Below are 8,590 nucleotides of genomic sequence, written 5' to 3'. Positions count from 1 at the left end.
AGCATAGCTTATTACTTGAATGTTGTTGCTTTAATAACATTAGTGATCCTATTGTGTTCCTCGTTTTTAATGCTACTTTGGTTTGAACTTAAGTACGATTCATTTGAGTTAATTCATAGTAAGAGCGGTTCAAACCACGCAGATCGTGTGTTAGATCACGATCTAGGAGGATAGAAGTATCGACTTCTCAATAGGTGACCATAGGAGAGGTTGAGGGTTAAGGTTTCGTGATCACAAAGTAGGTTAGGGTGGATGCTAACCGAGTCCAAGGCCTTTTTATATTGTAATCTCTTCGTGTTTTAGTATTGTGAGTAGTTTAGATCACTTACATTGTTCCAAATCCCCCCTATTCGGTTGCTTTGGCCTTAGTACATACTAGGGTTCTTGATTTGCTAATTTCCAATCAAGTTCATTTGCTCCCTGTGGATACGATCCCTGCTTCCATTATACTTACTTAGTGTGCATGAAAGTAGGTTAATTATATTTGGTTAGGAGTACACGACAAACGCCTACCAAACGTGTTCCTTATGAGAAGGAACATCATGGGTTAATGGACTTAACATGTAATCGAGTTTTACTCCCACGTTCTTCATGATTGTCACTATAATTATTGAAGTCTAAATGAGTTCCAAAGTGTGTCTGACTAAGTAATTAAGTGAGTTTAACTAATTAAGTGTCAGTGCCTTCATTCTCTCATAATAGCCATTTGTTCTTTGCTTTCTTACTCTAATTCCACTAAGCTTATTTCGATCAATTGTATTTTGGTTTTTGGGGTAAGGGAACTTTGAGTGAAGTTCTGTAAGAGAGAGGCTTTGAGTAAAGCTTGTATGAGTGAGAAAACTTCGAGTGAAGTTGAGAGGAACTGCTGTTAGGGGAACAGTGGCTCAGGAACTTGAGTTTAGGAACTCAAGGTGTGGCTCGAGTTAGAATTAGGTTGTAACAAAGTTGTTTGGCCTAATTAGTGAAAGAGTTGAGTTTAAAATCCCTAGTGGTCGAGGTTGTTTCTTCTTGTTGGGCCCAAGATGTTTTTCCTCGTAAAAATCCCTTGTGTTCCTCTAGCTTGTTTATTCGTTTAAGTTTTAATTTCCGCAAAAAGTTACGTTTATTTCTACACCTACAATTCACCCCCCTCTTGTAGTGTTCCTAGGGAAATAACAGCCTATTTTGGCCTTTTCGCTCCCAAATCGTACTTATCGAGTGATTTAACCCAAAATTTTCTTTGAACATGATTATATGATGTATAATGTAACTAGTATGTAGATTGTTAGGCTTTAATTTGTTGTTGGTTGCATTTTGGGAACGAAACGGCCATTTCCGGCCTATTTTGGCCTTTTCGCTCCCAAATCGTACTTATCGAGTGATTTAACCCCAAATTTTCTTTGAACATGATTATATGATGTATAATGTAACTAGTATGTAGATTTTTAGGCTTTAATTTGTTGTTGGTTGCATTTCGGGAATGAAAAGGCCATTTCCGGCCTAATTTGGCCTATTTGGCCTTTTCCCTTCCCATTGACACCCCCCTCCCCATGCACACCCCCTCCCCCCCAATGCACACCCTCCCCCTGCTGCACCCCCTGCTGCCCCCCTGTTGTACCCCCCGCCCCCTGCTGCCCACCCCGTGGCCCCCTGCTGTACACCCCCCCTCGCGCCCCTGCTGCACACCCCCCTCGCGTCCTAAATTTTTTTTTAATTAATTCGTATGTTTGTACAATTTCAGGGACATGGCGGAGGTGCATACGGATACGAGTGCGGAACACACTACCGAAGATGAGTGTTTCGATTACAAAAAGGAACACGGCATTTGGTTATGGCTCGCCGTGAAGAAAAAGGTTACAAAGGCCAAGTAAGAACTTGGAGACGAAAAAGAGGAAAGGAAGGGGACCTACAAAGTCACTAGGGAAACCCACCCTAATGACTTTGGATTACGATCATTTGGGGCAACCTTGTGGAAAATGGCGTCAAAAGTATGCCATGCAAGTTGGGATTTGCATGCATAAGCTCTCCATTCTCCACTCATGGAAAGAGGTCCCCGAGTCTTTGAAGAAGATGATTTGGGAAGATACTATGGTAAGATTGCGTACTTACATTTAGAATCTTAACACTTTAGTTAAATATACTATGTAATATTACTAATTTGTGAAATGCGTTCTTTGTAGAATCAATTCCATATTCCAAATGATGAAGCGCAAGAAGAATTTGTTCTATCCGCGTTCCCAGAGGTTCCGAGACTTCAAGGCCAAGCTAGTGTCGGGTGGATCACGAAGCGGAGAAAAGTCGGGGAACAAAGAAGAAGAAAATCTACGACGGGGGAGCAACACCTTCTTCTGAGGCTTCACAGGACACATCATTTGAGCCCTCCAAGCTTCCATATCAGATATGGAGGCATATCACAGCTGAGGAGTGGCATGCATTTGTTGCACAAAAAACAACCCCAGAAGCTGTTGTAAGAATTTTTTACTAGCTAAGATTTAATACTTTTAGATCCAATATTATTGTATAACACCATATCTAACCTTTGTTTATATTTGTGTGTTTCAGGCATCTCGTGAGAAAAATAGCGCGAATGCAAAAGCTAGGAAGACAATCACCATCTGGTTCTCAGTCGTATGGTCAGGCGAGAGAATCGTGGATGTATGACCATTACCCCACGATTGCATCGACCACGGCATCGGGCACTAGCTCTACGACGACAATTGCACAGGGCCAACCAGATAGAGCGCTCGATTGGTGGTGTTCCATGCATGGGGTTGATGCAAAGGGACAAAGAGTCATACCTGATCCCGGAACAAAACAGATAGCTAATGCCATTGTAAGTACATATTATAAGTTTTTGATAAGGTTTACATAATAATATAACTTGTGCGCTCACGAGTATTTCTCTCTTATCCTTATGCAGATTGGCTTGAAGGAAAAGGAGGCAACTGGTGAGTTCACTCCTAGAGGACAAGTTGATGCCTTACACGAGACTCTAGGACGGGACCAATATGGACGTGTAGGGGCGTAGGAGGTGTCCGCCTGGGGTCAGAAAGGTGTATGGTGATCAATACACCTCTACGTCAAGGTCCAGTGCCTCTAGTGTCAATTCATCAGCTTCCATAGATGTGGAGGCTATGAAAGCCCATATTCGGGAGGAGCTCAGAGCGGAGATGACTCAGAATTTCAACGCCATTTTGGCGCAGATGGGCTTACCGACTTTTGGTGCTTTCAGCAGGAGTGTTCCTCACAGCTTTCCTACGCAGCCTGCCTACCAGCCTCATCCAATCCGGAGTTCACGGTAATCATTTAATATCACAACTATTGTTCTTAAATATGTTGTTTCATAGACTAACTATGAATAGAGTTTTTTTAAAAGAAAGAGACACCATGTGAGCTATTAAATCAAGGAGATGGTCATGGTAGTTTCATTATCGTTGCTTATGGATCTGCACAGCCCCCTAGGGACCGGGTACGATTGCACAACCAGCCAGTCGCTGATATTCACTATGTGGTCAGCGTTTCAGACATTGTGCCCGGTTTCGAAGCATTTCCTCTTCCGCTGCCGAATGCAGGAGTTGGTGTACAGTTATTGACTGATGCCCTTGGCAGTTATATTCTATGGCCGCGTGCATTGGTGCGGTTATCAGATCAGGTACAATGATTAACATAAGTTATATACATAGTTTTCTTTTATAGTTCCTATATATGATTGTCAGTAATATCTTTTAATTTAACTAATTACTAGGGTTCGGGGAAGGCCGACAGGAAGGGAAAGAAGGTAGCTTCACCTCGGGAGGCCGACGTGCCCAAGTGGAGAAAGTAAATTTTCTAGGCAAAGTCTCCACTCATTACGGATATGGAGGTGGTGCAAGGCCTTACTCAACCGTGTTCTGGCTACATGAGTGCTTAGCGATGCAGACGATGAAGCAATGATTGAGATTAAGTTGTCGGACCACCAATTCCACTACATTGAGGAAACATCGACCTTCTTTCTAAGGTGATATTAAAGAATTCTTACTTGAGGAAGAGTTGAATGTTTCCATGATACAAACATTCATGAGGTAATACTTTATTAGTATATTAAATTAATAAATATACATATATGCCTTAATTAAGTAGTATTCAATCCAACTATAATAACTTCCATAATAAGTAAGTTTTATTTTTATCAATATATTCTCAGGCTATTATACAATGATTTGAGGCATCTAGTCAGCCAATGTTTGGTTGGTTATGTCCAAGCTTTGTACGAGATACAGTTGCATACAAAACGAAAAGGAGGTGAAAGCATATCTCAAGGATTCTTTGAACGCATGTTCTCGTACTGGATATAAGATCATTCTTCTTCCTTACATTGAATCGTATGCTTCTTAAACTCACTTTTTATTACTTTAATTAAATTGACCTATTAGTTGTTCTACGATAATAATAACATTTTTATTGTTGTAGGAACCATTGGACACTGATTGCAATATGTTTGTCACGTAACGAAGTCTACCACTTTGATTCTTTGCGTAAAGGAACAATACGGTCCTTACTAGTCAAATCATTGTTAAATAGGTAGCCTAATCGAAACTATATGCACACTTAGCTTATTAAATATTAAATGTACATCTAATCTTATAATAATGTATTGATGTAGTGTGATGAAGAAGATTACTGCATCTGGACTTCGACAAGGAAAACCTCCTGTTTGGTATTTAGTCGAGGTAACATGAGTAATTTTTTGCATCCTTTTATAGAAACACATAATACACATCTAACATGTCATTTATTGCATCTTTTGGTGAATTTTAGTGTCCGGTACAAGAAGGTGGACGTGCGTGTGGGTATTACGTCATGAGGTTCATGCTCGATATCGTCAACTATTGCAAAGATGTTGGTGATCTTCGAAAGGTATGTAACTTTTAGGTTTCCAATTGTTGTTTGTTGCATTTCCGGCCTATTTTGGCCTTTTCGCTCCCAAAATGTACTTATAAGTGATTTAACCCAAATTCTTTGAACATGATTATATGAGGCATAATATAAATAGTATGTATATTATTAGGCTTGCATATGTTGTTGGTTGCATTTCGGGAACGAAAAGGCCATTTCCGGCCTTTTCGCTCCCAAAATGTACTTATGAAGTGATTTAACCCCAAATTCTCTTTGAACATGATTATATGAGGCATAATATAACTAGTATGTAGATTCTTAGGCTTGCATTTGTTGTTGGTTGCATTTCGGGAACGAAAAGGCCATTTCCGGCCTATTTTGGCCTTTTCGCTCCCAAAATGTACTTATGAAGTGATTTAACCCCAAATTCTCTTTGAACATGATTATATGAGGCATAATATAACTAGTATGTAGATTCTTAGGCTTGCATTTGTTGTTGGTTGCATTTGGGAACGAAAAGGCCATTTCCGGCCTTTTTGGCCTTTTCCTCCCAAAATGTACTATTAAGTCAGTTAACCCCAAATTTTCTTTGAACATGATTATATGAGATATATTATAACTAGTGTGTAGACTTTTAGGCTTGCATTTGATTTTGATTGAATCTCGGGAAGGTATATGTCATTTCTAGAAGTACTAACTACGGTAAAATGATGAATTCTTATATATGTGTTTATTCCTTGGTTGTTTTGCAAGGTTTATGCGAATTCCACACCACGTTTGAGGAACTTCACCAAAGAAGAAATTGATGAAGTTCGGGATAAGTTGGCATCCCACATTACCGATGATTGCATAGGATGAGATTTAGCTCGAATGTACTAGTTTCTATCAATCCTATGTACACTTTTTACATTATTAAATATATTTGAAGTTATAACCTTTCTCCACTTGTCATATATTATCGTATTGCAATTTGCATTTTTTTTTATCCAAGGGAGGTTTTGGGTGGGGTGGGTGGTGGGGGTGGGTAGTGGGCAGTGGGGTGGGGTGGGCTGGGGGTGGGGCTGGAGGGGGGCAGGGGGGTGGGGCAGTGGGGTGGGGTGGGGGCTGGGAGGGGGCAGTGGGGGGTGGGGGGGGCAGTGGGGTGGGGTGAGGGCTGGGAGGGAGGCAGTGGTGGGTGGGGGTGGGGGCAGTGGGGAGGGGGCAGGCTGCTGTGATGCTATGCTGCTGTGTGTGTGCAGGCTGTGTGCACGCAAAAAAAAAAAAAAAAAAAAAGTGAAGGGTTGTGCTAGTTGGAACTAGCGCAGCGCTTCTAAGAAGAAGGGCTGCGCTAGTTCTAACTAGCGCAACCCTTCTAAGAAGAAGGGATGCGCTAGTTCTAACTAGCGCAACCCTTCTTCTTAGAATGGGCAGCCCTTCTAAACTTAGAAGGGTTGCGCTTTTCAACAAGCGCAGCCCTTCTAAGCTTAGAAGGGCTGCGCTAGTGAAGAAAGCGCAGTCCTTCTAGCTTAGAAGGGCTGCGCTTTTGACTTAAAAGCGCAACCCTTCCTTGTGACTAGCGCAACCCTACTAGAATAGTGAACGGCTGCTATGGAAAGGGCTGCTGTCAAAAACCGCAGCCCTACATGCCATTTTCAGCCCATCCCTTCTTCTTTTTTCCACTAGTGAATCAATAATATACGACCTACGCTAGGCTATAATAAATACGCGGGCTATAAACAAATGGGGTCCAATGGAAACTAAACATGTACAACCCAATATATTTACATTAATCCAGCACCCTCCCTCAAGTTGGAGTATGTGGATCACTAATGCCCAATTTGCCAAGAAGATAGAGAAATTGACTAGTCCCAAGAGTCTTAGTAAAGAGATCAGCAAGCTGTTCAGTAGTCGAAACATGCACAGTAGCAACAAGTCCGACTTGAATGGCATCACAAATGTAATGACAATCAATTTCAAAGTGTTTCATACGCTCATGGAAAACAGGATTCTGAGCAATATAGAGAGCCGATTTGCTATCACAAAAGAGAGAGCAGGCACCAGAATGAGTCACCCCAAGACTACCAAGAAGAGCTCTTAACCACTTAAGTTCGGCTGTGACATCAGCCATCGACCGATATTTGGCTTCAGCCGAGCAGCGAGAGACAGTGCGTTGTTTCTTGGTCTTCCAAGAGATAGGGGAAGAACCAAGAAACACAATCCAACCAGAGCCAGGTTGACGAGTAAAAGGATAACTAAACCAATTAGAATCACACCAAGAAGTCAAATGAAGATCACTGGAAGAAGAAAGAACAATCCCTTGGCCACGACACCCCTTGAGGTATCGAACAACACAGAGAGCAGCCTCCCAATGCTCCTTAAGAGGCTGAAGCATAAATTGTGTAAGAACATGTACAACATAGGCCAAGTCAGGGAGTGTAAAAGCCAGATAAAAGAGACGTCCAACAAGCTGTCGATATTGAGAGACATCATAATACATGAAAGGACTATCAGCTCGGGTCAAATGATGGTTTTGCTCTAAAGGAGTGTCAGCAGGTTTAACACTAAGAAGCCAGTCTCAGAAATAATATCAATTATATACTTCCATTGAGAAAAGAAAAATCCATCAGCACTGGGAGCAACCTCAATTCTAAGGAAGTATTTCAAAGGACCAAGGTCTATCATGTGAAAACAATCACCAAGATCGGAGTTAAAAGATGAGGGAGCAGCCGAATCATTACTAGAAAGGATAATATCTTCAACATACACAAGGAGATTCAGTCTCACAACATCACGACAATAGGTGAAAAGGGAGTAATCATAGTAGGAACGAGAAAAACCATACCGACGCAATGCAACCGCAAATTTAGCAAACCAATAACGAGGTGCCTGACGTAGACCATAGAGTGATTTTTGCAACTTATATACCTGTCCAGGAGTATCAGGACTGAAATCGGCGGAAGCTTCATGTAAACTTCCTCATCAAAATTTCCATGTAAGAAGGCATTATGAACATCCATTTGATGCACCTCCCAATTTTGAACAGCAACAACAACAAGAAAGGTGCGAACGGTAACCATTTTGGCCATAGGAGCAAAGGTCTCATAAAAATCAATCCCCTAGACCAGATGGTTACCAAGAATAACCAAGCAAGCTTTGTGACGTTCAACACTGCCATCAGAATCATATTTAATCTTGTACACCCATTCACATTCCAAAGCTTCCTTCCCTGGAGGAAGAGTAGTCATAACCCAAGTTTTTTTATCCTCAAAAGCAGTGATTTCTTTAGACATGGCCTCACGCCAACTAGAATACTCCATCGCTTCCTTAAACCTGTTGGGCTCAAAGCCCGCATCAACCGCTGTAAGAAAGGCACGATGTCGTAGAGAAAAATTATCAAAAGTCATGAACCTGGAGCGCGGGGGGGGGGGGGGGGGGATCTTTGAATCAACTGAATTCTCCACATAGTCACGCAACAAGGTATTGGGCTGTTTAACACAAAAATCGCGACCCAAGTGAACCGGGGAAGTAGGCTCCGCATCAGGCCCAAGGGAGGAAGATAATGTATCATGCTCAAGAGAAGTTGCCGAGAAAGTAGGCCCAGATGGCGCAGAGGCAGGCGTGCGAATAATTAGGGCAGCTGAGTTAAGGGGAGAGGGAAAGAAACTGGCACGAGGTCTAATGGGAATGGCAAGAAAGAAGATGGGACAGGCGTGGGGTCTGTTGAGGTGAGGCTTGGAGCGGATTTTGAAGGGAGATC

This window comes from Beta vulgaris, chromosome 8 (genome assembly GCF_026745355.1).
Source record: "Beta vulgaris subsp. vulgaris cultivar EL10 chromosome 8, EL10.2, whole genome shotgun sequence".
NCBI classification, from domain to species: Eukaryota; Viridiplantae; Streptophyta; class Magnoliopsida; order Caryophyllales; family Amaranthaceae; genus Beta; species Beta vulgaris.
The sequence above is the reverse complement of the archived record's forward strand: the minus strand, read 5'-3'. Positions refer to the sequence as shown.